Source organism: Hyaena hyaena, unplaced genomic scaffold (genome assembly GCF_003009895.1).
Source record: "Hyaena hyaena isolate Hyena2069 unplaced genomic scaffold, ASM300989v1 scaffold_1078, whole genome shotgun sequence".
In the NCBI taxonomy this organism is placed as follows: domain Eukaryota; kingdom Metazoa; phylum Chordata; class Mammalia; order Carnivora; family Hyaenidae; genus Hyaena; species Hyaena hyaena.
In genome coordinates this window covers 154,913-176,630 of record NW_024081714.1, presented here as the reverse complement: position 1 = coordinate 176,630, position 21,718 = coordinate 154,913, and the positions used below count along the sequence as shown (strand labels likewise).

At 33.2% G+C, this 21,718-nt stretch overlaps 1 long non-coding RNA gene across 1 annotated transcript; it reads left to right on the top strand.

The window, feature by feature from the left end:
• The first annotated feature begins 3,759 nt into the window (after positions 1–3,759).
• LOC120223978 lies at positions 3,760–20,376 on the top strand. The gene is made up of 4 exons (XR_005526435.1): positions 3,760–3,770; positions 6,321–6,323; positions 19,656–19,776; positions 20,262–20,376. It is a non-coding gene; the product is annotated as an uncharacterized LOC120223978 (long non-coding RNA).
• The last annotated feature ends 1,342 nt before the right edge of the window (positions 20,377–21,718 follow it).

Sequence of the window (21,718 nt, the reverse complement as noted above, 5' to 3'; positions counted from 1 at the left end):
GTGTCATATTTCAGACACATGCATAAACTCAGATATGACTATATAGCTTTTTTTTCAATTTTTATTTATTTTTAAGAAACAGAGAGACAGAGCACAAGCAGAGGAGGCACAGAGAGAGAGGAGACACAGAATCCAAAGCAAGCTCTGGGCTCTATAGAGTCTGACCTGAGGCTTGAACTCACGAGCCATGAGATGATGACTATAGCCAATGTTGGACGCTTAACCAACTTGGCCACCCAGGCGCCCCAATCATACAGCTTTAAGGAACTAAGACTGACTTTATGAAGCATGAAGTCAATAAAGCCCATTGGTAATGTGGGACTGACACCATGCTTATAGAGTTCCCAGCAGCCTTACCAGGTGAGTAAAGAATGTAACTTCCTGGAAGGCGCAGGAACCTCACGACTCTTAGGGAACTTTATGAAGAGAAATTCTCCCAAATCAACAGGTATTGCAAGTATTTCTGATGGCAAGTACTTGGCTTGGCTTCTGGCGTGGAGAGGCTACTAACCGTTCAATCTAGAGATTCCTTATAAAAAGTTCCAGCAAGGCAAATTTTAAAGGATCTCTATGATCAATCACTAGTCTTACCAAGTTTATGTAAAAAATTAGGCTGAGCAGATTTAAAAGACTCTTATATTGATAATGCAGATGACAATTGGTTTACTGATGGCAGAAGTTTCTGGGAGAAGGGGATAAGGAGTCTGCATATGCTACAGTCAGACAGTCTAACAGAGACTACTGAAGCCAAAGCTCTTCCGGCAAACATGTGTGCACAAAAAGCAAAATTAACAGCACTTACTCTTGCTTTACAATTGGCAAAGGGCCTCTGAATCAATATCGATACTGACTCTAAAAATGCCTTCCTAGTCCTACATGTGCATGGGACAATCTGAAAGGAGAATGGGTTATTATCAAGTCATAACTTTCCCATTAAATATGGATCTTAAATAATAGCCCTCTTAGAGAGTGTATATGAACCCAAAGAGGTTGGACAGATCCAGAGAATCTAAAGGAAATAACCTAGGAGACCATGCAGATAAGTAAGCTGCATGAAGCCAGCAAATATTGAGCCTCATAACAGTTTTATCACCAATAAAAGATATATTCCCAGTCTATTCAGAGCAAGAAACCTAAGTAACCCAGGAATGGGAATTCTCAAAAAAAAAAAAAAAAAAAAAATGCACAGCACTGGTTTATAAATGATAGAGAAATAATCTTTATACCCAAAACCAACTAATACAGGTATATATCAGGCTACTCATTTGGGTAAAAAGGCCCTGGAACAATTGGATAAAACACATATGATGGGATTAATTTAACCACTACCATAAAACAGGTCTGTCGATCATGTGCTATTTGTGCACAAGCAAATCCAGAGGGGGGTATTCACCTTCTTCCTCTTTAAAGCCAATCCAAAGGCAAGGAACTTATCCAGGGAAGGACCTACAATTAGATGGTACACAAATATCATCATGCAAAAGGTATAAATACTTATTGGTTTATGTAGACACCTTTACTGGATGGATAGAGGCCTTCCCTTATAAGACCAAAAAGGCCACAGAAGTGACAAAAACTTTACTAAGGGAAATTGTCCCTAGATTTGAACTCCCTTGGTCCCTACAAAGTGACAATAGACCATCTTTTATTGAACAAAACACAACAATTAGCCTAATCCTTAAAAATTAATTACTATTAATATTTAGCCTGGTATACCCAATACTCTGGAAAGGATGAAAAGCTAACCACACCTTAAAGCAGTATCTTACCATACGAAGCATTGAAGCTCATGAAAACTGGGTTACTCTTTTACCAGTAGGACTTCTCAGAATGAGAATTTCCCCCAAAAAACAAATAAGGTTAAGTCCTTTTGAGTTACCATATGGAAACACTTTTCTCATTGTAGACCTATCAATACATGGAGACTATAATGCTGTTAAATTATTCTCTTGAGGCCAGGCTAATTCATGAATCTCTAAATGAACATGCAAACCTATCCTTCCTAAATTTGGTCTGACAGCTACTAGAAATCAACCCCAAAGAAACCCAGGAGACGTTGTTTATTTAAAGGATTGGAAGTCTAATACAGCAGGGGATGTAACTCCAAAATGGAAGGACCCTTACCAAATCATATTACATACTCCCACTGCGGTAAAGTCAAAGGGGCATTCCTCATGGACTCACATATCAAAAATTAAACCTGTAACTTCCTCATACAGGAATCTAGTATGCCAGTTGGTATACTTTCTTATTCCTATGAACCAGTAGAAGACCCCAAATTTCTCTTCAAATGACCAGAAAGAACTGGAGGAAAACTATTGAATGTTTTTTATTTAGGCTTCTCTTTTTCTCATTATTAACCTTATTTTGTTGTCTTTTCCTGTGTCTTCCTGCCTGGTGCCAAGACTCCTTCACTGCCATAATTTCTAGCTGACAGGTGATCTTTTCTACTGAAGGAAGTTCATATGTGTTGTCTACCATGGACCAGCTGCCTCTGCCTTTGGTATTCTTCTATATAAGTACCCCAACTGACCAATGTTGACTCATAGGTAGGGACATCTCTAAGCCTCTATACAGCAGGAAGAAGTTTCAAAGGAGAAGACCTTCTGCCCTCAGCACACTTAAAGATTTAAAGGTCAAAATTGTTTAGGGGGAATGATGTACAAAGGAAACAAAGGAAGAAGGAAATGGCAGGTAAAATGCAATTTCTTTATAACCTGCAGCCCATTGACAAATATTTGAGGCTGGCAAAGTAAGCCTCAACTTCTCTCCAGGAACTCCCTACTGTCTTATATTGATGCTTTGCTAGAGGGAGAAACAACCTTAGCTTGACAATAGTCAGGCATCCATTCTCCTGTCTTTTTTTAGCATATGAAAATCCCTTTGGAAACTTCCCCTTGACTTTACTTCTCCCAACTCCCAAGTATATAACAAGTCTCTTTTCAGGATCCCAGGGAAGCTCTTTCTGCCTATGGGTCCTGTCCCCATGATCTAATAAAATCACTTTTTTGCACCAAAGAGGTCTCCATGAGTTCTTTCTTAGCTGTCAGCTCTGAACCCCCCCCTTTTCATCCCCAAAATCTCATCAAAGAGGGGCACCTGGGTGGCTCAGTTAGTTGCCTGACTTCAGTTCAGGTCATGATCTTGTGGTTAGTGAGTTCCAGCCCCACACGGGGCTTGCTGCTGTCAGCCTGTCAGCATAGAGCCTGCTTCAGATCTTGTGTCCCCCTCATGTTGCCCCTCCCCACTAGCGCACTCTCAAAAAATAAACATTAAAAAATAAATAAAATTCTATGGAGAGAAGAACACCTCTAAGATGAATTATGTAGAAATAAACAAAGGCAAACAAATGAGAACAGAGGTTATTTACTCAGAGCTTGCTAGAGGAAGGGAATCAGCCACTATCACAGCATTTAGCAGAGACTCAAAGGCAGGGGAATGGAAAAGCTTTATGGTGGAAAAAAAAGCTTTATGATGGGGAAGGTTTATATTTTACTTTCATTGGGGGTTGTTAATAGAGAGAAGCTGTAGGCAGGCTAACTAGAAATGGAGCATCCTATGTGACTGTTTTGGGGAGCATATCTGGTTTGTCCAATTGGTTCTGATCTGGGAGTGAGCATAAAACTTATGGAAGCTAGTAGTCCCTGTCCAGGTTCTGACTGTTCTGGCCTGACTACTGCAGAAATTTTGATTTGACTTTCCGGATTGTTGGCTGCAGAATTTGCAGGTCAGATGTCTGCTTTCACATATGGTCTTGCCATTGTCCATTTGTATATTCATCACTCAAGTCAAACTATCTCCAAACATTTCGTTTGCGAATCCCGAGCACTAGTTAAAGATGGGGGTAAATTTATCCTAAGAGTCCTTGTGAAAGAGAAGCCAACAATTTATAGCAGCTGTGCATGATTGAGTAACACATTTTAACCTGATGGGTTTCAACCCCATGACTAAACTTCCTCATGATATAACTGCTAACTAGCTATTTTACAGAAAGTGAGCAGCTGAATATTTAATTTTCAAGTTTCTAAAAGAAAGAATAAAATACCCTGCAGTATTGCCTGCCTGTTTTAGAAAAATAAAAGACCTGTTGGAGAAAGTGCATCTTAAGTATAATACTGTTGTCTGCCTTAGGTATTTGCCTGTTTATGAAGCTGTATGGTACCTTCAGCAGCAGGTAGCTGAAGAGCTAGGCAGGGTATTTCTGAACTCTCAAATTCAGACTGCAAAGAGAGAAAACTAATGAGGGTCTTAATCTTATGCTTTAGAAAACTTAGAAGGCCACATCTGTAAATAAAGATGAAACAAAAGAAGACTAAATCTTCTCAAAGCTGTAATCAAACCAAAACCAAGATCAATCTTTGAATGGACTGTGAAGAGAAATAATTGCCTTAGTAGCCTTATACTGAAAAAAAAAAGAAAAGAAAAGAAAAGAAAAAAATAGAAGGGGAAAATACAAATATATGAAACCCTAATTTTTACAAAATGCCTAGAATGTATCACTAATGTTCATAAACTTACAAGTTGGTAAACATACAAAAAGTGAGTATATATAACCAATCAAGAGAACAAAGAGACAATGGCAACAAACCCAGGAATGATCCAGATAGTGATTTTATATAAGTTATATATGAATTGCATATACTATGAGTTATGCATCAAGTATTTTAAAACATATTTTAGGATATTTGAATTTTTTAAAGAACCTAGTTACATTAAAAATTATATGTAAGTATGTACAAATAACCAAGTAAACCTAAAGTTGGAAAGTGAAATGTTAACGTATCATACGATAAAACTGAGTGCACACGCAGAGAAATAAATATCAACAATAGAAAAATAGCTTACTGGAACAAAATAGGCTACAGATGGACTCATGCATACATAGAAATTTAATATAGGATAAATTTGGCAGCATCAATCAATGGTGAAATGAAATATGGTCCATAGATACTAGGTAGAGTGACTCACCATATGGGGAGTGAAAAGTCATTATTCAATCTCATAGAAAAGAGAGTCCCAAAGAGATTAAAGAAAACATGCCAAGATAAAATTTCAAAGATTGTAATGATTCAAAGATTATAAAAGTAAATGAAGGAGCCTACATTTGTGACAAAGGGGTAAGAGTGATGACAAATACTTATCACAGAAAATTTCAAAAAAAAAAAAAAACAACTAACAAAAATGACTATTGTGATACTTCTAAATAGGTTTCTCTTCAAGGAAGAATACCAAAATTAACATACATGGAAAATTGGGAAAAGCATTCTGGTTTGCTCTAAATCAGAAAGGAAATAATACTTACAATATAAAAGGAATGTACGCAAAAATTCTGTTAACCAGATAGAAAAATGGAAAAGGATATGAATCTGCAAAAAAAAAGGAAGAAAACAAAAGAAATGAACAAGAAAGAAACCAGAGATACAACAGATAGGATCAACTAACTCAAAAGTTATTCTTTGAAAGAAACTGATAATATTAACAAAAATCTGGAAAATTAAGAAAATGAAAAAGAAGGCACAATAACAGAAATTTTTAAAAAATATTAATTCTATAGATATTAAAAATTACTAAAAAATACTATGAACAATGTCATCAAATTATTTAGCATTGAGATCAAATAAATTCTGTGAACTATAAAATTTATAAAAGCTGAAGTTAGAAAAAAAAGTCCTATGTAATCCCACAAGAATATACAAAAATAAATAAATCAATATTTTAAAATGTTCTTATACAGATTAACAGCAATCTCAAATAGTTTTACTTGTAAATGTTATCAAACTCTAAAGGAACAAACAATTCTATTCTTGTTAATTTTTTTCGACAATGAAAAAAAGGGAAACAGTTAACAGCTAATTTAATAATATAACATTAAAACCTGCTACATCAGCATGAAAAAAGAAATTACTATCTCATCTTATTCATAAACAAGGATACAAAATCCTAAACAAATATTTATTAGCCAAATTCAGGAATATATTTATAAAATACAACTTATCATCAAGGAGAATTTACTCCAGGAATAAAAGATAGACTAAAAAACAGAAGCAATTAATACAACTCACCTTATTAGAGAAAAATAAAATTAGTATTCTGAAATATATACATACAATCATGATAAAAATTTGAATCGATCGACATTTCCTAACATAATATTTTAACCAATGATTACATCAGACATTGTACAAGGATAAAATAATGATTTCAGACAAGATCAAGAATGAAGCAAATATAATCATAATTAAGTTATTTACAGATAATATAAATGTCTAGAAAAGTCAAAAGCAACTATAGCTAACATAAAATTCAGTAAGTTTACTAAGGTTGTAAATAAAATACTATTTTAAAAATCGATTACATTTTTATAAACCAATAAGATAAAATATAACTTCATAGTATGTACCATTAACAATAGCATTTAAACTATAAAATAATCATAAATAATTCCAACAAAAGTTGTTACAGAACATTAAGTAAATAGTTTGTTTATAGCATGATAAAGTTTAAAGATTTTTAAATAACTAACTATATAGAGTGATGGATTGCAAAGATGGCAATTTTTACTGAATAGGGCTACAAAATAAATGTAATTCTAGTGCTAATTTCAAAAAAATTTTTCAATAAAAAAGTTTGTGGAATATAGACAAACTGATCTAAATTGTATAGGGAAAGGCACTCTTAAAAATGGCATATAGCCTTATTAATAACCAGAACATAATAGGAGGCTCCAAAATATGTCTGCACATTCACAGACACACACACACATTTGAAACTGGTAGAAAAACAAATTTAATTTGCTTCCTCACCATATATTAAAAAACTTAAGAGATTTAATGTAAATGCAAAAGTAGAAACTGCAAAATCCAAAGCTAAAGATTCTTTAGTAGTAAATATAGGAGTAAGTCGCATTAGTAGTAAAGAATTTCTGAACCAATATAGAAAAATTACTAAACACAAAGGGAAATATGAATAAATACAGTAAAGCACATTAAAAACAAGTACATTAAAATATTTATTCATTACATTTCACTAGGGCAGTTGGAAAGGTAGGTTGAAATGACATTTGTATAAATCTGGATATTACAGTCATTTGGTATAACAACTCTGAATTTCCAAGGATTGATTATTTTTTCTCCTTTTTTTTTTTTTAACAATTATTTATTTTTGAGAGACAGATCATGAATGGGAAGGGATAAAAAGAGAAGGAGACACAGAAGCTTAAGCAGGCTCTAGGCTCTGAGCTGTCAGCATTGAGCCCGATGTGGGGCTGGAACCCACAAACCGTGAGATCATGAATTGAGCTGATCTCTGACTTCAGCTTAACCGACTGAGTCACCCAGGCACCTGGATATTTAAAGGATTATTTTAAAAGAATTTTTACTTTTTTTTTTTTAATGTTTTATTTATTTCTAGGAGAGAGAGAGAGAGAGCGTGAACAGGGGAGGGTCAGAGAGAGAGGGAGTCACAGACTGAAACAGGCTCCAGGCTCCGAGCTGGCAGTCAGCACAGAGCCCGACGCGGGGCTCGAACCCACGAACCGCGAGATCATGACCCAAGCGAAAGTCGGACGCCTAACCGACTAAGCCACCCAGGCGCCACAAGAATTTTTACTTTTAAGTTAAGTTCAAGTCTCTTCGCCGAAGTGGATTTATAACATTATTTTTTTAATTAGACTTTTTATCAGGATTAGAAGTCTGAATTTTATATAAATTCTTGGAGTCAAGATTTATTCTTTATATATATATAAATGTCTTTATATAAATGTCTTGGAGTCTGCTGAGTCATATCCATAAGTTTTTTCAACTTTAGAACCGGTCTCATCCTTCACAGCTTTTCAAAACCACTACCTTCACTATGAAGCTCCATGAATTTTCCCAATTCATATTTGGGCTTCTACAGAATTTTTATTTTTCTATCAAAGACATCATGGAAAAGATTAAAAAATTTGAAAGCTTTTTCTATATCTTCTCCAATGCTGTTTGCACTCAATTTATTGACCACTACTTTCAAGTTACTTGTATACAACTTTTGGGTCACGATTTTCATCAGCTTCTGGATTTTTCAGACCTATGGTCCTGAATTTACATCTTCCGAGTCTGATTGTTTTTTTTTAAATTTTTTTGGTTTCATTTATTTTTGAGACAGAGAGAGACAGAGCATGAATGGGGGGGAGGGCAGAGAGAGAGGGAGACACAGAATCTGAAACAGGTTCCAGGCTCTGAGCTATCAGCACACAACCCAATGCCGGGCTCAAACCCACAAACTGTGTGATCATGACCTGAGCCAAAGTTGGATGCTCAACCAACTGAGCCACCCAGTCACCCGTTTTTTTTTTTTTTTTTTAGTAAAACCAGCACAGGCTAGAAGAACCAAATGACCACCAGAATTCTTGACTTCAACATGAACTTCAATCACAGCCTGCCTTTTTTTTTTCTTTTTATCTTTTTTTGAAAATCACAAAGCACAAAAGTACAATCCATTCCATGGAAGTTGACCTGGTAGATTTGCCCAGATAATCTGTAGTAACTGGCATGAATTTTCTGTTTAAAAAAATTTTTTTTAATGTTTTATTTATTTCTGAGGGAGAGGACAAGAGAGACAGCGAGAGCAGGAGAGGGTCAGAGAGAGAGGGAGATATAGAATCTGAAGCAGCCTCCACGCTCTGAGCTAGCTGTCAGCACAGAGCCCAATGTGGAGCTTGAACCCATGAACCATGAGATCATGACCTGAGCCCAAGTCAGACACTTAACCAACTGACCCACCCGGGCATTCCTGGCATTAATTTTCTAAGTGTAACTTCATCATTCTGCAAATCAGCAAGTCTCACTTCAAAACCACTACCCTTGATGCACTCAATATACCCTTCAGGTGCAATTTTGGTTCCTTGAATTCTTCAGATTAGCATTTTTCCAGCCCTACATATATTGAACATAGCTGTTGTTTTCACATTGTATCAATGTGTTTTTAAAAAATGGGTCAACTACTTTCTTTTTGGCTCTCTTTTTGCTGCCTTTTGTAAGATGCTAGTTGTTGCCAATCATCATGGTGCAGCTCTGGGAGCCAAAGCCTTAGACCTTTATTTTATTTTGCAACTTTTATAGGCAATGCAAAGTTCCCAACCCTAGTCCATAATCACAGAAACAGTAAACTACTTAGATTTTTTAGAGCCTTTGTGTATGTTTGTACAAAGAATTAAAGAACTATTATTCCACATCATTTCCTTGTAACTCCCTTTTTTTTTTTTTTAATGAAAAGCTATTTAGGGCATATGTCTTAAGGAAATAACAGAGATTATGGAAAGAAGATACTATAGTGTGACTGTGCAATGCCCCTGCAAAAAATTCATATATTAAAATCCTGATACTGAATGTGATGGTATGAGGAGTTACATAGGTCATAAAGATGTGGTCCTCATGAAGGGATTAGTGCTCTTATAAAGAGAGACCCTACAGAGTTAGTTCACTCGTGACCCAGAAAAGGGTCTTTACCCAACCATGTTGGCACTGTGATCTCAGACTTCCAGCCTCAAGAACTATAAGAAATAATTTATGCAGTATTTTGTTGTAGTAGACAGAATAAGACACACAGCTTATTTAAGCATTATGTTATTTGAAAGGTACTAAGATGATTTTTCAATATAGTTTTGTGAGTAAATATTTCCACTCTCTTTATATCAAATAAAAACCAATCTGGTTCTTTAAACTTAAGTCATTAGCTTAATATGTACTTTAGACTCATTCTTTGATTTTGCCTCACCCAATTATCAGCATAAGGGTTTTTTTAGGTGTGTAAACATCCTTTGGAGTATAAGAATATTTTAAATGGTGAGCTGCTATCATTTATTTTACAGTTACTATTGCCAGTCATTTTAATACAATAATTAGGACTCATAAATTGGTCACAACCTTGGAAACCATCCTGTACAAATCAGTATAATCTACCAGTTTCTTGGTTGTCATAGAAACTGATCATAGCAAGCATGTTTAATGCAGTACACATTTATGCATAAATTAATAACTCACTAAAGTTTAAAAATGAGTCTAACCAAGATCATTTTTACAACTTTTATCATTGCTCTCAATTTTACCTAATGTGACATTCCTTTTTAAACATGAGCCAAACAAACAAACAAAAAATATATATATATAATACTGAACTAAATAGATAAAGGATATACCTTTAGAGCTAATATTCAGTAGTTTTCTCATAAGGGAAGGATTCTGTCACTTCAGATGAAATAATGTATTGATATGACTTGTCCTAGCATTTGAAATGCCCTTACTTCCGATGTATTTAGCTGCTCCCATCATTGCCTTACTGTACTAATTTGGGGAATAAAAAGTCTTACAAAATCCAGCATTGGGATGCAGTGAACTGCATCATCTTAAGGATTTAAAATGCAATTTCTGAGGAATAAAAAGGATACAATCGGAGCCTTGAAACAAGTAAGCAGAGTTTTCTGTGCAAATATTAAGATCCAGCCAATGAAATAGTTTTGTCATTCAAAGGTTTCATCCATAAACCATTAGGTTAAAATTATGTCATTCTTTTACATAAAATGAAGTTCTATAAATCCCTTCATTGTTTAAATAAGTAGCACCAAAACATAAAAACAAAATCCAAAGAGAGCATCCCTATCTCAAAAGAGAATAAACCCTAAGGTATGTTTACATTAAAGAAAATCATTAAGGAAAGAAGTTAAAAGAAATAGAAATACTATAAGAATATCTGTGTAAAACATACAATTATATATACACATATATGTATAAGTATATAAGCATATATAAGAATATACATTCATATAATTGTATGTACACATAAAAAGAGAGAGAAATGTAACTATGTATCATGTACCCATTTGGTTTCAATGAATAAAAATTCATGACCAATGTTGTTTTATCTTTATCCCCACTAATTAACCCAATCTCACATTATTTAAAGAACTAAATTAATTTATTAAATTCTTCTGTATATGTATGTGTTTCAAACACCCTTTCAGAAACAAGGTGATAATTACATCAACTGCCTTAAAGTTAGTTCCTAATTATCACCAAATATCCAATGAGTTTTCAGACTTCTTCAGTTACCTCGTAAGAGTTTTGCAGTGGATTTATTGGGATCAGGATACAATTGAGATCTATGCAATTGAATTAGCCAGTGCTTCTCTTGGATTTTTCTTTTTCTCCTTTTAATTTGTTTCTTCCCCCAGGAATTTTGGGAAAATAGGTTATTTGTCCTAGTTTCACATAATCTAAATTTTCCTCATTACCTTTCTATGGTGTCTTTTAACATGTTTTTCCACCTTATTATTCTCTGTGAATCAACAGTTAGATCTACAGATTCAGCTTTTAATTCTCCTTTTAATTTAAAAAGGAATTTTATATAGTAGAAGCAGAGCACTTGCATCAGAAGTCCATAATGGCTGGTTGTTGACATTGCTCTATTAGAAGCCATTGATGACAATTACCTATATACATTAATGACATCAGGGTTACAAAATGGTGGTATACTAATGCTAATACGCTTATTAATTTATTGGTTGAGATATTTTTATAAAATAAACTTTCCCTCATGAAATGTTTGGTTACCACAAAATACAGTTTCTATAAAAAAATGGGAATTTAAATACTTTTTTAACAGCTTTCAGAATAATAATCTATTTTTCTAGCATCTTCCAGAACTTCAGTAAGATTGTATGTTTATGTATATACACTAATATTTAAACCACAACCATCATTTCTCTTTTATGCTCAACTCATATATTAATAATATCTTATTTATCTGTAGAGTCATTTGAGAACTTAAAAGATACTTATTTATACATACAGTCTAGGTGATTTTCTGGTACCTCACTTACAAGAAAGATCATGTGGCTTTTCCTGGACAACAAACTATTATGTAGAGCTGAATATTAAGAGTTTTAGAAATGATTTTATATGACTTGAATTTTATTGTATCAAGTAGTGTTTTCTAATATATCTTATTGTAATTATATAAATTTCTGTGTTGCAAAATATGAGACCTGAAAGGGGAAATGATGTGGTGTGAGAAGGCTGCCTGAATGCATATTATAAAGACATAAGGTATCTGATATATATATGTGTGTGTGTGTATATATATATATATACTTACATATATAAGTGTATTATACACACATATAATACATAAACTATATTACATAAACTATATTATGTATTATATATGGATATATATGGATTAGAATATATATCATAATACAATCTTTGAAATTCTTTTACATTGAAAAATATATATTACAAACACATAAAGTAACACAGTTTATCTTTATTATTTAACATCATTAAGTTCGTATTTTAAAGAACCAGGGAGTTGTTATTTGTTTGTTTTATATTTTCCCCTTGTATAATAGTTAGTTTAAAAACTTCAGAATTCAAAATTATTAAAAATTCTCATGGCCATTCTAACAATGATTTCTTTCTTAATAGCCAGGGTTAACAAATCATTAAACAATAAATGGAAAATGATGAACTAAATACGAACAATAGGTTTATGATTTAACTATAGCTAAATACTCAACTAACTGCAAGAAATTTTAACACTATAGTTGTTTATTTCTGTTGTCATATTAATTTAAAGTATTTTCATAATTTTCTGTAACATAAAGAAATAAGCATACATCAGATTAGAATATAACCTCTGCTGCTTTGAAATCAAATAGATTGGCTACGTGATTTTAGGGTCATCATAATGTTTTCAAAATCTACATAGCAACAATAACATTTTTGGAATTTTTTTAAAGCTTAAAATTTGCAACTTAATATAAATACAAATAAGAAATGAAATTTATAGGCTCTTTAAGAGCTTAATAATAAGGAGTACTATGCATTACTCCTAGAGAATGTCTTATTAACAAAATTTTAATATAATTATTATGCCCTTATAAATATACACATCACCATATGTATATGAGATATAACATTTTTTTGCCTTAAATTGATCATAGAATGTACCATATTTAGCAATGCATTGTATCTATCAAATCATTCTCTCAGTCCATTTATTCACAAGTGCAGGGAGATCAATACTGAGACATGATGAACTAACCACAAAAGAACAGATGTTTGTATTCCACACTGTACTTATTAACGTCTTGAGAAAAACTTTCAGGCTTTATAAGCTATCATCTATTTAATATACTTCCAAAGTAATTAGATGTGAAGTAAGTACTAACCAATTATATTTTTATTCAAATTAAAGGTTTATTTTTTTGATGTTATCTTCACGTAGAATCCCAAAATAATCTATGCCAAATTATCTAACATAAGTGGAAAATAAAACTCAACAGAAATTCTGAAAAAATTAAAAATGTTTGGTGCATCATATGGCCACAGGTACCAAGCAAATTGCTGATTATATATAAAAGGAATGTATAATTTATCATTTAATATGGTATAGTTTGAGAGTGAACAGGGGTACTAATGATTATGCTGCAAAATGTATGCAAAATAAGTCTGGCTATAGCAGGACTTACCGGTTACACTGAAATAAGTAAAACATATTGGTCCCTACCTCCTTAGAACTTATTAAGGTCTGATAGCTATTTTATACATAAACAAACATAAATTCTCAAATTATTTAAGAGATGAATAGGCAGAGTTGTAAGGAAACTAGGTATGGTACTAACAAGATTTTAACACCAAGCTTGCCACTCATATCAGTAGTATTATTGGCAATCATATTTACAATTAAAACCTTTGTCTTATTACATATATTTAGCCTTCCTCTGCTATTGCAATTTTTTTCCACCAGATGGTAGCCAATAAAAGCAGGAAACACAGTGATTAACAAAGTTAAAAGAAACAAGATTAAATTGAAACAAAACTCAAATAGAGAATTAGATTCTGGCTAGAGAGATAGTTATGCATGTAAAAATTCTATATGTCAAGTAAATTAAAAATAACATTTTTAAACGTCCTTTTTCAAAACAAATATTGCTCCAATATTGAATCTGTACAAATTCTTTAGAGTTAACTTGGATTTCTAGGCCTCTCAGACTGTTAAATAATATGCACAGGAAAATACTAAATTTAATCACTGGAGTCAATGTTCAATATTTTCATAGGTCATTCACAAACATGAATATATACTTTATTAAAAAATTATTTCTGGGAAGAAATGTTTATTTTTTTTTATTTCCAGTATAGTTAGTATACGCTGTTATATTAGGTTCAAGTGTGGACAATATAGTGATTCAACAATTCTATGCATTACTCGGTGCTCATCATGATAAGTGTGCTCTTAATCCCCTTCACCTATTTCACCCATCCGGTTCCACCTACATCTCCTCTGGTAACCATCTGTTTGTCCTCTAAGAATACAAGCACTTTAAATATTCCTCAACACTTTGTTTATGTAAAAGAAACATTGTGATGTTCTAAAATATAATTTTAGAATTACATTTTCTGATAGTTCTTTTAAAAAATGCACTTATCCTTTGTATCTGGCAAAAGTCAGATATGAGGTATTATTTCTTCTGTGTGGGATTGTCTCCTCTAGCCTTGTTAGTCTTGGTTTGTACATGAAGTATTCATTATTTGCAAAAACCAATTATCATCCCTGTCTGGATACATTAAGATTTTTTTCTACAAGTCTTTTCCTCTCTATCACATTTTAAGCAACAGTTTACATGAATTATTCATAGTTCCCATATTGCAGGCAAGTTTTTTTTATTAAATTTGATCATAATAATAGTTATTACCCCAGTCATGGCAGTTTTATGAGTCGTCTTCAATGCCATTACCTGGAAAGATTTCAATCAAGAAATATAAAAGATGCAAATCAATTTCCATAATAAAATTAAACTGTACCATCTACTCCTTCATTCCAGCAATAGAGCTGATTGACAGCCTCTTCCTGATAGCTGGAGCAGATAACATTCAGATAAAGAAATGGAGAATGGCAGATTATTTGCTCTTAAGAATTTCAGTGGCTTTTTCTTCATTGTTAATATTTGATGTTTGCTAATCTCACTGGAACATAATATTTAACTCAGGGTCTGTGCACAAATTTGCTTTCAAGCAGAGTATTTTCCTCCCTAATACTAGCTGATTTTCTCACGTAGTTGTGCTTATAACAGAAGAAACAGTTTTGAGTGCTATGATACTGTTTTCCTCCTAATGACAATGTTACCTCATTCTGTACAACAAAAATACTACTTTGGGGAAGAAAGAGTAACTAATTTGGTTCCAGGTATCAATTTTTTAACTAAAAAGATCATATTTTTATGGGGAAAATTTTCTCCTTAGAAATATATATGTATATATATATCAGCTCCTGCTTTCACACAATGAGAGGTGTTAAGCTGGACTGTAAATTTGCAGATTTAGATCAGAAATTTTTATGATGAGAGGTCATGACAGCTGAGAGCAGAAAAATCATTATGAATATATGCATTATATACCCTGGTTTAGAAGAGAGGGTCTGAAGCCCTATTGCTACCCTTACTTCTTCCTCAAACCACCGAGTGACTAGACAGGTGATGGGAATAGCACTCCCCTAATCCCACTCCTCCTAACATGTATCACAGGATTTGAGTAAAATATGAGATAGCAACAATGATATTTTATTAGAAAGGCTCTTCAACATTCTTTAAGGAAACGGGACCAGAGATCTTACAATCTAATTCTTTCTTGTTCTCTCAACAAATAGTTCTCTCTCACCATTAATAATTAGCATTGGCTTAAGATCTTACATGTCTTCAGCTTAGTCTTTACATTTTTCAGAACTTCTTTCATAAATACATCCTTATTGTAAGATAGTGTTAAAAGTTAAGTAATAGAAACAAATTATTTTTTTTTAGTGAAGCAACACAGAAAATGTAAAGCCCAGGTGGCAGCAGTAGGAATAATCAGAAGTTCTAATCACACCAGCCCTACTTGTCTTCCATGCATTAATTTAACTTTACTTCCTATCTGATAAAAGATAGGAAGATTGTCCATATATTAGTACTTATCACTGTAAATAGTTCTTCATTAATTGTTTATGTCTATACAATACCATAACTACCTTCCAGCCACACATATTGGATATATATCCTATGTCTAGAACAATGACCAGTATATGCTTACTGATCTGAATAATCGACTGATGGATATACTAGTTGCAGACGTAAGCAGCTTCCATAATTAATATATGTATTCCAGAAAGATCTCTTTTAATCAATAAACAATTTTTCCTCTTCTGCTATATACAAGACATAATGTTCATTTCTGTAATGTATGGTGTGTTCACATTTATGCTGTTCATTCTGTGGTTTAATAAATGTCATTAATGGTCTCATTCATAAAGCCATGAAATTAATTTGAATTTAATTATTATATCTTATGTTTACAGAATAAAAGTATATTTTCCAAAAAATGGCTAACATGACATACACATAAGATTTACATATAAATAATTTGAATATAAAATTCTATACACTTAAAACTCACTAAAAATAATCTTAATAGCAAATTTAAATAACTAAATTTCCTGTGATGCCTGCATAGCTCAGTCTCTTGATTTCAGCTCCAGTCATGATCTCATGGTTCATGAGATGGATTCCCACATGGGGTTCTGCACTGACAGCATAGAGCCTGCTTAGGATTCTCTCTCCCTCTCTCTCACTCTCTCTCAAAATAAATAAGTAAACTTAAAAAACTGAATTTCTTTCAAAGCTGTGAAATGTGAGTGACAAAACTAGATGTCATATTCCTAGTATATAAAGAAAATAAAGAATCAAAATAAATTATGACATTTGTATTACTCATGAAGTAGAGCCATTAGATAGGTGACTGAGTTCAGAGACAATTCAGCTGTAAGGAGATTTTTCCTATGAATACTGTCCTTAAAGGAATCCAAATAATAATAACAAAGATAATAATAAGTGTTACTACAAAGTTATAGTGATTAACAAATGTGGTACTAGCATAAGGATAGACAAATAGATTCATGAAAAATACTTCAAAGTCTAGAAAAAATAAACCTTACATTCATGTCCAATTAAATTTTGACAAAATGCCAAGATAATTCAATAGTGAAAAAATAGTCTTTTCAACAAATGGTGTCTAGACAACACAATATCCACAAGACCTCATCCTGTAACACACATCATATACGAAAATTAACTTATAATACATCATAAACCTAAAGTAAGAGGTAAACTATAAAATTCTTAGAAGAAAATAGGAATAAGTCTCAATGACCTTGGATTCAATAGGCAATAATTCAATAGGCAATAATTTCTTATATATGAAATATATAATTCAATAGGCAATAATTCAACAGGCAATAATTTCTTATATAGGAAACCAAAAATCTGAAGCAATAAAAGGAAAAGGAAAAAAGGTGAATTAGACTTCATCACATTTAGAAATGTTTGTGAACACAATAAATTGAAAAATGGGGGAAAATATTTCCCACTTGTATCTATGATAAGGGATGTGCTTCCAGAATAAAGAAATCTTACAACTCAACAGTAACCAGACAAATAACCTAATTAAAATGGGAATGGATAAATAGTCAGTCTTTTTTGCAAAAGAAAGTACACAGTAGGCCAGTGAGCAAAGGAAAGATATTCAATATCATTAGATATTAGAGAAATGTAAATCAAAACCACAATGGATACCATTTCACACTCACTAGAATGGCTATAATAAAAAAAGATAAGCAGTGACTAGTGTTAGTAAAAACCTGGGAAAATTGGAACCCTCTTATATTCATGGTGGGAATGTAAAACGGTGTAGCGCCTCTGGGAAACAGCTTAGCAGTTCTGCATAAAGTTAAACAGAGAGTGACTATATGACGAGAAATGCCATTGGTATATATTATCCAAGAGATTAGAAAACATTCCCATAAAAATATGAAAACTCACAGCAGCATTCTTTTTTTTAAACATTTATTTTTGAGACAGAGAGAGGCAGAGCATGAGCTGGGGAGGGGCAGAGAGAGAGGGAGACACAGAATCTGAAACAGGCTCCAGGCTCTGAACTGTCAGCACAGAGCCCGACGCAGGGCTCAAACCCACGGACCACGAGATCATGACCTGAGCCGAAGTCAGACGCTTAACCGACTAAGCCACTCAGGCGCCCCAGCAGCATTCTTCATAACAGCAGAAATATGAAGCAATTTAAATATCTATCAACTAATGAATGGATGCATAAAATATATCCATACAATGGAATACTATTCAGCAATGACAAGCAATAAAGACTTTTACATGCTATAGCACAGATGAATCTGATATCATTATGTGAATTTATTTAAAAAAATTTTTTTTTTAATGTTTTATTTATTTCTAGGAGAGAGAGAGAGACAGCGTGAGCAGGGGAGGGTCAGAGAGAGAGGGAGTCACAGACTGAAACAGGCTCCAGGCTCTGAGCTGGCAGTCAGCACAGAGCCCGACGCGGGGCTCGAACCCACGAACCGCGAGATCATGACCTAAGCGAAAGTCGGATGCTTAACGGACTAAGCCACCCAGGCGCCCCCATTATGTGAATTTAAAAAGTCAGTGAAAAATGACCATATATTGTAAGATTATATTTATAGGAAAAATCCAAGAAAAAACAAAGAGCAAATGGAACAAAAGAAAACAGCAAGCACTGTGATAGATTTTAATCCAACCATATCAAAAAAATATCACTGATGTAAAGATGTCACTTACAAGACTGAGACTGTCAGACCAAATTATATGCTGTCTAAAGAACCTCACTCTAAATATCAAAATACAGATAGGTTAATAGTATTTTTTTTAATCTGAATACATGAGTAATTTATTTGTATTTGAAATTGCTATCATAACCAGTAGCTTCAGCCCCATATAGTTTTTTCTTTTATCTTATATATTAGTTTGCTTGTAGTTTATCATCCCATTATTATTTTTTTCTTGAAAACTCATCTTACCAGTAGGATTATGTTTTACAGTGTTTTGTGTGTATAAAAAATAGGATGGGACATTTGTGGTTAGTTATGAGTTTGTTTAGACTGATGTTTTTTTGTTTTATCATAGAGTTGACTGTAGTTTATTCCTTGAAAATGGAAGTTTATGCTTATTAATAAACAAATATTAAAAATACACATTTAGGGGTGCCTGGGTGGCTTAGTCGGTTAAGCGTCCGACTTTCGCTTAGGTCATGATCTCGCGGTTCGTGGGTTCGAGCCCCGCGTCAGGCTCTGTGCTGACTGCCAGCTCAGAGCCTGGAGCCTGTTTCAGAGTCTGTGACTCCCTCTCTCTCTGACCCTCCGTGCTCACACTGTCTCCCTCTCTCTCTCTCTCTCCTAGAAATAAATAAAACATAAAAAAAATACACATTTAAACGCATAACAATCCCAGATCTTAAAATTTTTTAAATTTAGACACATGCACTAAATTATGTTTCTACAAAATGGTATCATCCCAATGTTTTAGTGGGATCAAAAAATTAAATACATACCCTGGGTCACATTTGTTTCTTTCTTTCTTTCTTTTTTTTTTTTCAAATTTGTATATTTTAGTTCAAAAGGACAGAGGATAATATTAACCAGTACTATAGAGGACCTAATTTGAGACGTTACATTTTAGGATCTCTTTATATCAATTTGTTGTTACTCTCAGGTTTTTTGTGTTTTTAAAAATTTTTTTAATTGCTTTCTTCTTTCCTCAGAAATCTGAGAGTGATCCAACTCCTTCATTGTCTGCAAAGTGCATTTCAAAGCTTCCTCTCCCTTGTAGCAACAAGGACAGAGTACTCAAAATATGAAGATTTTTGAATTACTATCCTAAATGTAAGTCATTATAAGCAATTTATTCTATTACGTATCATTGAGTGGCTTTAATATAAAAAAATAATCCTTATAACCATTATCAGCTAACACTATTACTACAGGCAATAGACAGAACATTTACTCACATTGTTAATGTTTGTTTTAATATGTTTTATATCTTAAGAAAGATATTCAGAAATAAATAAAAATTTTTAAAAATGGAAATTGAATCCTCTTCTGCTTATTGTTAGAATTTTTGTTTTGTTTTAAAACAAGATCTGTTACTGAAAATTTCTGATAGATAGTAAAATAAGCTCCTAAATTTTCCCTTTACCTGACATTTCTGTGAGGATGTTTCTAAATGAGAAATAAAATGAACTACAAATAAACAATAGCTATTTTCTAGACCAATCCAGTTTTGAAAATTTCTAATAGTTGATGTACCCTTTGTGTCTGTTCATCTGGAAAATTCACCTTAGTTTACTCTATGTATTTCACTTTCCCAGATATAAAAAGAGCCTCTGATGGTCCGTTCAATACCTGCTATTTGATGGAGTGATTAGCTAGCATTGAAGAAACATCTTGTGTCTGGCTGTTTTATTGAAAATGTTTTTCCTTTTTCTATGGGCAAAAATAAGTTAAAACAAGTCAACCTTATCCAAATATATTTTTATTCAAGAATCTCTGCAGTTGATTTTATTTTTAATATGTATAGAATTGCAGATCACAAACACAAACACAAACACTTTGCAAAGAGTTACTCAACTAAAACACTTGTTTTAGAAGAAAAAAGAACTAAGGGATAGAATACCTAAATCTCTGTGAACCCCATTAGTCATGAAATAATGTTATCATTTTATACAGAAGTCAAAGTATAGACACATAACAATTCGCTGATGAAACAAAAAAGTAAATATGTAAAGATTTACTTAGGAAGCTTCTGAAAATGTAAATATGTTCCCAGCAGAATGTTTAATGTACCGAGAAGTTTGCCGATAATCACAACCAAGTAAAGTTCTTCAATATCTGTATTACTTCTGACCTGGATCATTAATAAACCAAATATTCTAGAGCTTTGTCAGAATAGCTTGGCTGAACACTTGTTGACACAGTTGTTTTGTTTTGTTCTATTGTGTTTGCTTGTTTAACTAACAAAGCAGTGCAAGCGAAATTCATTTACACAGGTAGAATTTTTTTTTAAACCAGGGAATGACTATGTGCTAATTAATATTAAGCAGAAGTGTTACTGAATCTTACACTATTTTGAAGACAAATATTTTAAAAGTGTGATGTTTGTGTGTTATGTGTGCATACTGACACAGCATCAATCAGTTCTAGGAAGCAACTAAAGCTTGAGGAAGTGCCAAATCTGTCTCTATGGTCACTGGGAGTATTCAGATTACAGGACTTTAGAATCCACTATTTACTCTACCTGATCAATCATCAATTTGATCTATTGTTACTATGAAACTACTGATAAAACCAACCCAGTTTATTATTTTACATAGTTAAGAGCTATAAACTGCCAATTAATAGGAAATATGAAATACATATTTCAGCCAGATCAAATTTTAATAAAAAATGTTAAGGGGTGGGGCGCCTGGGTGGCTCAGCTGGTTAAGTGTCCGACTTTGGCTTATAATCTCGCAGTTCATGAGTTTGACACCCATGTTGAGCTCTATGCTAACAACTCTGAACCTGGAGCCTGCTTTGGATTCTGTGTCTCCCTCTCTCTCTACCCCTCCCCCACTGACACTCTATCTCTCTCCCTCTCAAAAATAAACAAACATAAAAAAAATTTTTTTAATGTTAAGGGGTGCCTGGGTCGTTCATTCAGTGAAGCATCCAACTCTTGATTCTGGCTCAGGTCATGACCTCATGATGGTGGGATCCCACGTAGGGCTCCATGTTCAGGACTGCTTGAGATTCTCTCTTCCCCTCTCCCTCCTCCCCTCCCCTACTC